Raw genomic sequence first — 13,395 nt, 5'->3', positions numbered from 1 at the left:
CACAAAAGTAAGCATCATCAACAGAATACAAGAGATGGAAGAGAGAATCTCTGGAGCTGAAGACACACTTGCAGAAATTGATGCTTCTCTCAAAGAAAAAGTAAAATCAAAAAAGTTCCAATCACAAAATATCCAAGAAATCAAGGATGCTATGAAAAGACAAAATCTAAGAATAATAGGAATTCATGAAAAAGAAGACTCCAGGCTCCAAGGTCCAGAAAATATTTTCAAGAAAATCATAGAGGAAAATTTTCCCAACTTAAAGAAAGAGATGTCCATAAATATACAGGAGGCCTACAGAACTCCAAATAGACTAAACCAGAAAAGAAACACATCACGTCACATCATAGTCAAAACACTAAATCTACAGAACAAAGAAAAGATATTAAAAGCAGCAAGGGAAAAAGGCCAAGTAACATATGAAGGTAGACCTATCAGAATCACACCGGATTTCTCATCAGAAACAATGAAAGCCAGAAAGGCCTGGGCAAGTGTCATGGAGACTCTAAGAGATCACAAATGTCAACCCAGACTACTATACCCTGCAAAGCATTCAATCAACGTAGATGGAGAAAACAAAATTTTCCATGACAAAACTAAATTTATGCAATATCTACACAGCAAACTAACCCTACAGAAGATGCTAGAAGGAAAACTCCAATCCAACGAAAACAACTTCATCCAAGAAAGCAGGGCATACAGATAATATCCGAACAAAAATGAAAAGAAAACAAGCAATGAAACAGGGTTAGATCACCGACTCCATTACAAAAGGAACTAACATGCATTGGTCACTATTATCTATCAATATCAATGGACTCAACTCACCAATAAAAAGACACAGGCAAACAGAATGGTTACAAAAACAGGATCCAACATTCTGTTGCATCCAAGAAACACACCTATGCAACAAAGATAAACACTACCTCAGAGTAAAGGGCTGGAAAATGTTTTTCAAGCAAATGGTTCCAGAAAACAAGCTGGAGTAGCCATCCTAATATCTAATAAAATAGACTTTCAACCCAAGTTAATCAAAAAAGATAAGGAGGGACACTTTATTCTCATTCAAACAAAAATCCACCAAGAGGACATCACAATCTTGAATATCTATGCCCCAAATACAAGAGCACCGACATTCGTAAATGAAACATTATTAAAGCTTAAATCATACATTGATCCTACTACCTTAATAGTGGGAGACTTCAACACTCCACTCTCACCAAGGGACAGATCAACTAGACAGACACAAAATAGGGAAATAAAAGCACTCACAGAATCCCTAAATCAAATGGACCTAATAGATGTCTACAGATCTTTTCACTCAAACTCAAAAGAGTACACCTTCTTTTCAGCACCACATGGAACCTTCTCCAAAATAGACCATATAGTGGGTCACAAAGCAAGCCTCAACAGATACAAGAGGATTGAAATAATCCCTTGTATACTATCTGACCACCATGGACTAAAGCTAGACATCAACAACAACAGAAACAACAAAAAGCTGACACGCACATGGAAACTGAACAACTTATTACTCAATGACAGCTGGGTTAAGGAAGAAATAAAGAAAGAAATTAAAGACTTCCTAGAATTCAATGAAAATGAAGGCACAACATACCCAAATTTATGGGACACATTGAAAGCAGTGCTCAGAGGAAAATTTATAGCACTAAGTGCCTGCAAGAAGATTCATAACATCACATACAAACAACTTAATGGCCCAACCGAAAAACCTAGAAAAAAAAGAAGCAGATACACCCAAGAGGAGCAGACGGCTGGAAATAATCAAATTCAGGGCTGAAATCAATCAATTAGAAACAAATAAAACTATCCAAAGAATCAATGAAACAAAAAGCTGGTTCTTTGAGAAAATCAACAAGATAGACAAACCCTTAGCCAAACTAACTAAAAAGCAGAGAGAAACTATCCAAATCAGCAAAATCAGAAATGAAAATGGGGACATAACCACAGACACTGAGGAAATCCAAACAAATATTAGGTCATACTACAAAAGCCTATATGCCACAAAATTTGAAAATCTAAATGAAATGGATAATTCTCTTGAAAGATTCCATCTACCAAAACTAAGTCAAGATCAGGTAGAAAGACTGAATAGCCCTATATCTCCCAAGGAAATGGAAGCAGTCATTAACAGTATCCCCTCCAAAAAAAGCCCTGGGCCAGATGGCTTCAGCACAGAATTCTACCAGACCTTCGAAGAAGTGCTAACTCCAATTCTCCTCAAGCTATTCCACAAAATAGAAACAGAAGGAACACTACCAAACTCATTCTATGAAGCCTCAGTCACCTTAATACCGAAACCACACAAAGATCCAACAAAAAAAAAAAAAAGAGAACTTCAGACCTATCTCTCTTATGAACATTCACACAAAAATATTCAATAAAATACTTGCAAACCGAATCCAAGAACACATCAAAGATATCATCCACCATGACCAAGTAGGCTTCATCCCAGGCATGCAAGGGTGGTTCAACATATGGTAATCCACCACATAAACAAACTGAAGGAGAAAAACCATATGATCATCTCCTTAGATGCTGAAAAAGCATTTGACAAAGTCCAACACACATTCATGTTTAAAGTCTTGGAGAAATCAAGGATATAAGGCACATACCTAAAGATAATAAAGGCAATATACAGCAAGCCTATAGCTAACATCAAACTCAATGGAGAGAAACTTAAATCAATCCCACTGAAATCAGGGACAAGACAAGGCTGCCCATTGTCTCCATATCTCTTCAACATAGTACTTGAAGTCCTAGCCAGAGCAATAAGACAACTAAAGGAGATCAAGGGGATACAAATAGGAAAGGAAGAGGTCAAAGTGACACTATTTGCAGATGATATGATAGTATACATGAGCGACCCCAAAAATTCAACCAGAGAACTCCTCCAGCTGATAAACACCTTCAGCAAAGTGGCAGGATACAAAATCAACTCAAAAAAATCAGAAGCCATCCTGTAAACCAAAGACAAAAAGGCTGAGAAAGAAATTAGGGAAACAACACCCTTCACAATACCCACTAATAACATAAAGTACCTTGGTGTGACTCTAACCAAGCAAGGGAAAGACCTGTTTGAGCAAAACTTCAAGTCTCTGAAGAAAGAAATCGAAGAAGATATCAAAAGATGGAAAGATCGCCTGTGTTCGTGAATTGGTAGGATTAACATTGTGAAAATGGCCATACTGCCAAAAGCAATCTATAGATTCAATGCAATTCGCTTTAAAATACCAACTCAATTCTTTTCAGAACTTGAAAAAAGATTCTCAGCTTCATATGGAGAAACAAAAAACCCAGAATCTCCAAAATGATCCTGTACAACAACAGATCATCTGGAGGTATCTACATCCTTGACCTCAAGCTGTACTGCAGGGCAACAGTAAGAAAAGCTGCATGGTATTGGCATAGAAACAGAAAGGAGGATCAATGGAACTGCATAGAAGACCCAGAAATAAACCCACACACCTATGATATTTGACAAAGAAGCCAAATCCATTCAATGGAAAAAAGACAGCATCTTCAACAAATGGTGCTGGACCAACTGAATGTCTACATGCAGAAAAGTGAAAATAGATCCATATTTATCACCCTGCACAAAACTAAAGTCAAAGTGGATCAAGGACCTCAACATAAAACCAGATACTCTAAATCAATTGGAAAAAAAAGTGGGGAACATCCTAGAACTCATTGGCACAGGAGACAACTTCCTGAACAGAACACCAACAGCACAGGCTCTAAGAGCAACAATCAATAAATGGGACCTCATGAAACTGAAAAGCATCTGTAAAGCAAAGGACACTGTCTTCAAAACAAAACGACAGCCTACAGATTGGGAAAAAAATCTTCACCAACCCTTTATCTGACAGAGGACTAATATCCAGTATATATAAAGACCTAAAGAAGATGAAAAGCAGCAAACCAAGTAATCCAATTAAAAAATGGGGAACGGAGTAAACAGAGAATTCTCGAAAGGGGAACATGGAATGGCAGAGAAACAATAAAGAAATGCTCAACCTCATTAGCCATTAGGGAAATGCAAATCAAAACAACCCTGAGATTTCACCTTACACCCATCAGAATGGCCAAGATGAAAAAGTCAAGTGATAACATATGCTGGAGAGGTTGTAGAGAAAGGGGAATCCTCCTCCATTGCTGGTGGGAATCTCAACTGGTACAACCAATTTGGAAGTCAATCTGGTGCTTTCTCAGGCAATTAGGAGTAGTGCTACCTCAAGACCCAGCTATACCACTCCTAGGTATATACCCAAAATTTGTTCAAGTACACAACAAGGACATTTGTTCAACCATGTTTGTAGCAGCTTTATTTGTAATAGCCAGAACTTGGAAACAACCCAGATGTCCATCAATGGATGAATGGATACAGAAACTGTGGTATTTTTACACAATGGAATACTACTCAGCAATCAAAAAGGAAGAAATCATGAAATTTGCAGGCAAGTGGTAGGATCTAGTAAAGATCATTCTGAGTAAAGTATCCCAGAAGGAGAAAGAAAAACATGGTATATACTCGCTTATATAGACCTACAAGATATGATAAGCATAATGAAATCTACACACCTAAAGAAGATAATCAAGAAAGTGGACATAGGCGAAGATGATCAATCCTCATTTAGAAAGACAAATGGGATGTGCATTTAAGGTATGACAGGAATCTACCGCAAAAGGCATTTGAAAGACTCTACCTAGCAGTGTTTGAAAGCAGACACTAAGACTCATAACCAAACCCTCGGCAGAGTGCAGGGAATCATATGAAAAAAGGGGAGTTAGTATTATATGGAAAGGATAGGAGCTCTACAAGGACAAAATGTATCCTGGCACAGGGTCTTTTCTGAGACTGACACTCAACCAAGGACCATCTATGGATATAACCTAGAACTTCTGCTCGGATGTGGCCTGTGGTAGCTCAGTAACCAAATAGTTTTCCAAAGTAAGGGGAAACAAGGACTATTTCTAACAGGATCTCAAGGTCAGGCTCCTTGACTCCTCCCCCACCCCAAGGGGAGGAGCAGTCCTGTTAGGTAACAGAGGAGGACTCTACAGCCAGCCCTGAAGATACCTGATAAAACAGGGTCAGATGAAAGGGGAGGAGGTCCCCCCTATCAGTGGACTTGGAAAAGGGCAGGGAGCAGACCAGGGAGGGAGTGTGGGGTTGGGGAGGGAATGAGGGAGCGGGATACAGCAGGGACACAGAGTTAACAAAATGTAACTAAAAAGAAAAATAAAATTAAAAAATAAAAATAAAAAGTAAATAAATAAAAGAGATGTCCATTAAAATAAAAGAGGCCTACAAAACAGAAAATAGACTAGACTAGAAAAGAAACTCCTAATGTCACATAATAGTCAAAACACTAAATCTACAGAACAAAGAAAAACTATTAAAAGCAGCAAGGAAAAAGGTCAAGTTACACAAAATGGTAGACCTTTCACAATAACACCAAACTTCTTAACAGAAACTCTGAAAGCCAGAAGGGCCTGACAGATGTCATGCAGACTCTAAGGGACCACAGATACCAACCCAGACTAAATACTCAGTAAAGCTTTCAATCAACATAGATGGAGAAAACAAAATGTTCCATGTCAAAACTAAACTTAATATCTACACAGCAACCTAGCACCACAGAAGAAACTAGAAGGAAAACTCCAATCCAATGAAATCAAGTTCATCCAAGAAAACAGAGGATATAGATAACTTCACAACAAATATTTAATAGAAAACAAACATTGACGCACAGTAATAGCACCAATTCCACAATAAAATGTCCTAACATTCATTCGTCACAATTATCTATCAGCCTCAACAGGCTCAACTCTCCAATAAAAAGACACAAACTAACAGAATAGTTTCAGAAACAGGATCCAACATTCTGCTGCATCCAAAAAATAGACTTCTACAACAAAGATAAATACTGCCTCAGAGTAAAAGGCTGGAAAAAGTCTGCGAACAGACCCAGAAAACAAGTTGGGATAGCTATCCTAATATCTAATAAAATAGATTTTTCACCCTAAATTGGTCAAAAAATATGAGGAGGGACACTTCATTCTGATCAAAGGAAAAATCCTGCAGGAGGAAATCCCAATCCTGAATATCTATGCCCCAAATACAAGAGCACCTGCATTTGTAAATGAGACATTAGCAAAGCTGAAATCACACATCAATCCCAACACCTTAATAGTGGGAGACTCCAACACTCCACTGTCACCAAAGGACAGATCATCTAGACAGAAACTAAATACGGAAATAATGACACTTTAAGAGGTCCTCAAAAAAAGGAACTAAAAGATGTCTACAGAACTTTTCAACAAAACACAAATGAGTATACCTTCATTTCAGCATCTCATGGAATCTTCTCAAATATTGACCATATAGTCAGGCACAAAGCAAGCCTCAACAGATCCATGAAATTTCAAATAACCCTTGTATCCTGTCAGAACACCATGCCCTAAAACTAGACATAAACAACAACAGAAACAATAAAAAACCTGAATACTCATGTAAACTAAACAACTCTCTACTCAATGCCTGCTTGGTCAGGAAAGAAATGAAAAAAGAAATTAGAGACTTCCTAAAATTCAATGAAAATGAAGGGACTATTTACTTAAACTTATGGTTCACAATAAAAGTACTGCTATGAAGAATGTTCATAGTATTAAGTACCCCCAGAAAGAACTTTGAGATATCTCGTACAGACAACTTAATGTCACACCTATAAGCCCTAGATAAAAAAGAAGCAGACATTTATTAATTGTTGCTCTTAGAGCCTGTGCTGTTGGTGTTCTGTTCAGGAAGTTGTCTCCTGTGCCAATGAGTTCAAGGCTCTTCCCCACTTTTTCTTCTAAGTGGTTTAGTGTGTCTGGTTTTATGTTAAGGTCTTTGATCCACTTGGACTTTAGTTTTGTGCAGGGTGATAAGTATGGATGTATTTGCATTTTTCTACATGTAGACATCCAGTTAGACCAGCACCATTTGTTGAAGATGCTGTCTTTTTTTCCATTGAATGGTTTTGGCATCTTTGTCAAAAATTAGGTGCCCATAATTGTGTGGATTTATGTCAGGATCTTCTATTCGATTCCATTGATCTACCAGTCTGTTTTTATGGCGGTACCATGCAGTTTTTATTATTGTTGCTCTACAGTACAGCTTGAGATTAGGGATGGAGATACCTCCTGAAGATCTTTTACTGTAGAGAATTATTTTAGCAATTCTGGGTATCTTGTTGTTCCATATGAAGGTGAGAATTTTTCTTTCAAGGTCTGTAAAGAATTGTGTTGGTAATTTGATGGGAATTGCATGGAATCTGTAGATTGCTTTTGGTAAGATGGCCATTTTTACTATGTTAATCTTGCCAACCCATGAACATGGGAGATCTTTCCATCTTCTGATATCTTCTTCTAATTCTTTCTTCAGAGACTGGACATATTTTTTTTTCCATACAAGTCTTTGACTTGTTAGGTTCACACCAAGGTACTTTATGTGCTTTCTGGCTATTTGGAAGGGTATTGTTTCCCTAATTTCTTTCTCATTCCTTTTATCTTTTGTATACAGGAGGGCTACTGATTTTTTTTTTGTTTTTTTTTTTTTTGTTTTTTGTTTTTTTTTTTTAGTTAATTTTGTATCCAGCCACTTTGCTAAAGAAGTTAATCAGGTATAGGAGGTCCTGATTAGATAATGGGACCTCATGAAACTGAAAAGCTTCAGTAAAGCAAAGGACACTGCCATCAGAACAAAACGACAGCCTACAGACTGGGAAAGGATCTTCACCAACTCTATATCTGACAGAGGACTAATATCAAGTATATATAAAGAACTAAAGAAGTTAAACAGCAAAAAATCAAGTAATCCAATTAAAAACTGGAGTACAGAGCTAAACAGAATTCTCAAAAGAGGAATATCGAATGACAGAGAACACTTAAAGAAATGCTCAACCTCATTAGCCATCAGGGAAATGTAAATCAAAATGACTCTAAGATTTCACCTTACACCCATCAGAATAGCTAAGATCAAAAACTCAAGAGAGAACACATGCTGGAGATCTTGTGAAGAACGGGGAAACCTCCTCCACTGCTGGTGGGAATGTTAATTTGTACAACTCTGAAAAGCAGTCTGGCACTTCCTCAGACAACAAGGAATAGCGCTTCCTCAAGATTCAGCTATACCACTCCTAGGCATATAACCAAAAGATTCTCAAGTACACAATAAGAACATTTGCTCAACCATGTTTGCAGCAGCCTTATTTGTGATAGCCAGAAGCTGGAAACAACCCAGATGTCCCTCAGTGGAGGAATGGATGCAAAAATTGTGGTATGTCTACACAATGGAATATTACTTGCAACAGAAACAAGAAAATCATGAAATTTGCAGGTAAATGGTGGGATCTGGAAAAGATCATCCTGAGTGAGCTATTTGAGAAGCAGCAAGATGCACACAGTATATACTCACTCATATATACATATAATATAGGATAAACCTACTAAAATCTGTACACCTAAATAAACTAATCAAGAGAGAGGACTCTTACTAAAATGCTCAATTCCTATCCCAAATGGCAAATAGGATGGACATCAGAAGAAGGAGAAAAGAGGGAACAAGTCAGGAGCCTGACACAGAGGACCTCTGAAAGGCTCTGCCCTGCAGACTATCAATGCAGATCCTGAGACTTATGGGCAACCTTTGGGCAGAGTGCAGGGAATCTTAGGAAAGAAGTGGGAAACAGTAAGATCTGAAGAGGACAGGAACTCCACAAGGAGAGCAACAGAACCAAAAAATCTGAGCAGAGGGGTCTTTCCTGAGACTGATACTCCAACCAAGGACTATGCATGGAGATAACCTAAGACCCCTGCTCAGATGTAGCCCATGGCAGTTCAGTATCCAAGTGGGTTACATAGTAATAGGAACAGGGACTGTCTCTGACATGAACTGATTGGCCTGCTCTTTGATCACCTCCCCCTGAGGGGGAAGCAGCACTACCAGGCCACAGAAGAAGACAATGCAGCCACTCCTGATGAGACCTAATTGACAAGGATCAGAAGGAAGGAAAAGAAGACCTCCCCTATCAGTGGACTTGGGGAAGGGCATGCATGCAGAGGGTAAAGGAAGGGCGGGACTGGGAGTGGAGGAGGGAGGGGCTTATGGGGGGATACAAAGTGAATAAAGTGTAATTAATAAAGAATTTTAAAAAAAGAAAAAAAAAAGAAGCAGACAGACCCAAGAAGATTAGATGATTGGAAATAATCAAATTCAGAGCTGAAATCAATGAAATACAAACAAAGAAAACAGTTTAAAAAATCAATGAGACCAAGAGCTGGTTCTTTGAGAAAATCAACAAGATAGAAAAACCCTTATCCTAACTAATTAAAAGGCAGAAAGAAACTACAGAAATCAGCAAAATCAAAAATGAAAAGGGAGACATCACCACAGACACTGAGGAAATCCAAAAAAAAATTTAGGTCTTACTACTAAAGCCTATATGCCACAAAATTTGAAAATCTAAATGAAATGGACAATATTCTTGATAGAGTCCATTTACCAAATTAAATCAACATCAAATAAATAGATTAAATATTCCTATATCCACAAAGGAAATAGAACCAGTCATCAAAAGTCTCCCTTCCAAAAAACCCCAAGGACCAGATGGTTTCAGCATAGAATTCTACCAGACCTTCAAAGAAGTGTTAACTCCAATTCTCTTCAAAGTCTTCCACAACATAGAAACAGAAGGAATATTACCAAACTCATTCTACGAAGCCACAGTCACTTTGATACCTAAGTCATCCAAAGATCCAACAAAGAGAATTTCATACTTATCTCTCTTATAAACATTGATGCAAAATTTCTCAATAAAATACTTGCAAACTGAATCTAAGAACACCTAAAAGATATCATTTACCATGAACAAGTAGACTTCATCCCAGGCATGCAAAGGTGGTTCAATATATGGAAATCCATCAATGAAATCCACTATATAAACAAACTGAAGGAAAAAAAACACATGATAATCTCCTTAGATGCTGAAAAGGAGCATCTAAGCATGTTGACAAAATCAAACATCCATTCATGTTTAAAGTCTTGGAGAGATCAGGGATACAAGGCACATCTCTAAAAATAGTAAAGACATTATACAGCAAGCCTATAGCCAGCATCAAACTAAACAGAGAGAAACTTAAATCAATCCCACTGAAATCAGGGACAAGACTAGGCTGCACACTCTCTCTGTATATCTTCAAGATAGAACTTGAAGTTCTTGCTAGAGTAAGAAGACAACTAAAGGAGATCAAGGGAATAGAAATTGGAAAGGAAGAAGTCAAAGTATCACTATTTGCAGATGACATGATAGTATACGTGAGTAGCCCCCAAAATTCAAGCAGAGAACACCTTCATCTGATGAACACCCTCAGCAAAGTAGCTAGATACAAAATTAACTAAAAAAAAATCAGTAGCCCTCCTGTATATGAAAGAAAAAATGACTGAGAAAGAAATTAGGGAAACTACACCTCTTGTGTGCTATTAATATTTACTATTAATTTATCTTTTATTTAAGCAGTGCTTATTCCTAAATCATCTGTCTACCACAATCACCACACAGAGGCTAGGATTCATTTAATCAAACTAGAGCACAATTCTGGGTAATATTTACTCTAACCTAAACTTCCAAGCCCACATAATTTCCTACCTTTCAGATTTCACCCATTATTCTTGCTTTTAGTCATATGTTAGGTATGGTTCATTTTTCCTCATGGTTCGAAGTCCTCCCTTGCTGATCTCTGTTCTTCTTTTCCCAATTGCTTCTTTCTCCTCCCCTCTGGACCAGGATATCCCACACCATTCTCTCCATTGCACAGAACTGGCTAGTTGTTTAATTGAAAATACAGAGAAGAAATGGTGGCATGTTTATACAAATTTGATACAGGTGAGCTTAGAATAAATATCACAATACAATATCCTGATTGAAACCAGAAATTGGGTAGAGAAATCAACATTTGAATGACAAGGGTAAATGGTATACATTCCAAAAGAACATTATATTAAAGTACAGACTTCATAATATCCACAAATAACATAAAGTACTTTGGTGTGACTCTAACCAAGCAAGTGAATTACCTGTTTGAAAAAAACAAAAACAAAACAAAACAAAAACTTCAAGTTTCTGAAGGAAGAAATTGAAGAAGATATCAGAAGATGGAAATATCTCACATGCTCCTGGATTGGTAGAATTAACATAGTGAAAATGGCTATCCTGCCAAATGCAATCTACAGATTAAATGCAATTCCCATAAAAAAAAAACCAATAAAATTCTTTACAGACCTTGAATGAACAACTCTCAATTTCATATGAACAAACAAAAAACCCAGAATTCCTCAAAAAAAAAATTCTTCTACAACAACATATTGTCTGGAGGAATCGCCATCCCTTATCTCAAGCAGTCTACTATTGTTCTAATAGTAATAAAAATGGCATGGTACTGGCATAGAAACAGAATGGATTCTGTTACTCAGTGGTATCGAGTAGCAGACACAGATATAAACCCACACACATACACATACTTGATTTTTTACTAAAAAGCCAAAACTATACAATGGAAAACAGACAACATCTTAAACAAATGGTGCTGGTCTAACTGGATGTCTACATGCAGAAAAATACAAATAGATCCATATTTATCACCCTGCAGAAAGCTAAAGTCCAAGTGGATCAAAGACCTCAACATAAAACCAGACACACTTAACCTATTAGAAGAAAAAGTGGGGAATAGCCTTGAACTCATTGGCACAGGAGACAACTTCCTAAAAAGAACACAAACAGCACAGGCCCTAAGATCAACAATCAAAATAAGGACTTCATGAAACTGAAAATCTTCTGTAAAGCAAAGGGCACTGTCTTCAGAAGAAAACCACAAGCCTACATTTTAGGAAAGGATCTTCACCAACCCAATATATGAAAGAGGGCTAATATCCAGAATATATAAAGAACTCAAGAAGTTTAGCAGCAACAAATCAATTAATCCAATTAAAAACTGGAGTACAGAGCTAAACAGAGAATTCTCAATAGAGGAATATAGAATGGTAGAGGAACACTTAAATGCTCAACCTCCTTAGTCATCGGGGAAATGGAAATCAAAACAACCCTGAGATTTTATTTTACACACATCAGAATGGCTAAGCTGACAACACATGCTGGAGAGGATGTGGAGAATGGAGAGCCCTCCTCCATTGCTCATAAGAATGTAAACTTGCACAACCACTTTGGAAATCAATCTGGCACTTTCTCTGACAATTTGGAATAGTGCTTCCTCAAGATCCAGCTATAACACTACTAGATATATATTCAAAATATGTTCAAGTACACAACAAGGACATTTGCTCAACCATGTTCATAGCAGCTTTATTTGTAAAAGCCAGAATCTGGAAAACAACCTAGATGCCCCTCAACTGAGGAATGGATACAGTAATTGTGGTACATTTATACAATGGAATACTACTCAGCAATTAAAAACAAGGAAACCATGAAATTTGCAGGCAAATGGTGGGAAGTAGAAAAGATCATCCAGAGTGAGATATCCCAGAATCAGAAAGACACACATGGTATATCATCACTTATAAGTGAATATTAGAAATATAATATAGGATAAACATATTAAAATCTGCACATGTAAAGAAGTTATACAAGAAAAAGGACCTTGGGTAAGATGATCAATCCTCATTCAGAAAGGCAAAAGTGACAGGTATCTGAAGAGGGAGAAAACAGGCAACAGGACAGGAAGAGGACCTTTGAAAAGTTCTACACAGCAAGGTTACTAAGCAGATGTTGAGACTCATAGCCAAACTTTGGGCAGAGTGCAGGGACTCTTATGAAAGAAGGGGAAGATAGAAAGACCTGGAGGGGACAGGAGCTCAACAAGGATAGCAACAGAATAAAAAATCTGGTCACAGGGTTCTTTTCTGAGACTGATACTCTAACCAAGAGTATTCATGGAGATAATGTAGAACCCTTCAAAGATGTTGCCCATGGTAGCTCAGTCTATAAGTGCATTTCCTAGTAATGGGAACAGGGACTGTCTCTGACATGAGCACAGTGGCTGATTCTTTGATCACCTCTGCCTGAGGAAGGAGCAGCCTTAAGAGGCCAAAGATGAAGACAAGGCTGTCAGTCTTAATGAGACCTGATAGGACAAGGTTAGAGGGAATGGAAGGAGGAACTCCCTTATCAGTGGACTTGAGGAGGGTCATGGGAGTAGATGAGGGAAGGTTGGAGGAGTGGGAGGGTATGAGTGAGCGGGCTACAGCTGGGATGTGAATAAACTGCAATTTATAAAAATGTAAATAAATTTAAAAAAATACAGGGAACAGGGCAGGAG

The sequence above is a fragment of the Meriones unguiculatus genome, chromosome 5, assembly GCF_030254825.1.
Source record: "Meriones unguiculatus strain TT.TT164.6M chromosome 5, Bangor_MerUng_6.1, whole genome shotgun sequence".
NCBI classification, from domain to species: domain Eukaryota; kingdom Metazoa; phylum Chordata; class Mammalia; order Rodentia; family Muridae; genus Meriones; species Meriones unguiculatus.
Note: the sequence above shows the minus strand (reverse complement) of the source record.